Source organism: Bactrocera tryoni, chromosome 2 (genome assembly GCF_016617805.1).
Source record: "Bactrocera tryoni isolate S06 chromosome 2, CSIRO_BtryS06_freeze2, whole genome shotgun sequence".
NCBI lineage: Eukaryota > Metazoa > Arthropoda > Insecta > Diptera > Tephritidae > Bactrocera > Bactrocera tryoni.
Genome location: NC_052500.1, coordinates 45,988,544 through 45,989,531, shown reverse-complemented (window position 1 = coordinate 45,989,531; position 988 = coordinate 45,988,544). Strand labels below are relative to the sequence as shown.

General features: G+C 34.9%; 1 pseudogene; it reads right to left on the bottom strand.

The window, feature by feature from the left end:
• Window positions 1–524: 524 nt before the first annotated feature.
• On the bottom strand, window positions 525–689 carry LOC120769855 (annotated as a pseudogene).
• Between the last annotated feature and the right edge of the window lie 299 nt (window positions 690–988).

Sequence of the window (988 nt, the reverse complement as noted above, 5' to 3'; positions counted from 1 at the left end):
AGTGGACCTAAGATACTTCCCTGAGGAACTCCTGTTTCAATTTCTTTTAGTTCAGAGAATTCATTTTCTTGTTTTACACGGAAAAATCTCATGGTGATATACAATTCTAAAAGAGCACAATACTCAACCGGAAGACATGATTTTAGTTTTTGCATAAGGCCTTCGTGCCATACCTTGTCAAACGCTTGTGCAACGTCAAGGAATACAGCTGAGCATACGTTTCCTTCCTCCAGGGATTTTTCTATTTCTGATGTTATTCTGTGAATTTGTTCTATTGTTGAATGCTTATTTCTAAAACCGAACTGATGCGATGGAATTAACTGCTTTTCGTCGATTATAGATTTTAATCTTAGATAAATTAATTTTTCAAAAAGTTTTGAGATTTGTGGAAGTAGTGAAATTGGTCTATATTCGCAAAAATGAAAGACAAACGAAAGAAAAATAATGCGCAAGCATACATAAGCGTACTGTACTTATTGACCGCATTATTTTTGCGTAAAACCTTGAAATTTATTCATTTTCGATTTTCGAAGAAACATCATTTCTAATATGCCACAACACAATATTAGAAACGAAGTTCATAAACCTCACGCTGTCAGATAAAACGATATACCTCGTCATCGGGGGTCGATTTCCAAAAAATTTAAATGAAGACTAACTACAGAAATGATCCTGTAAAGTATAGCCTTAATTTTTCATCGGCCAACGCAGAGTATTTCAACCAAAATATACGCAAAATAGTTGAGAATTCGCAGAAATGAAAGACAAACGAAAGAAAAAGAAGCATAACTCCAATAATGCACAAGAATACAAACATACATATGCGCAGCAGCAGCAAGGAAAGAGGTAACAATCGGCGATCCATTGTATATTTTTTTCATGCATTACCAAACCATAATTAGGACAACGCAATACAGTGGTGTTGGTGGTAAGCTCTTGAAAAGTTACGACGAGCACGTAGGTTCGAATCCCAACAGAATTTATTTTT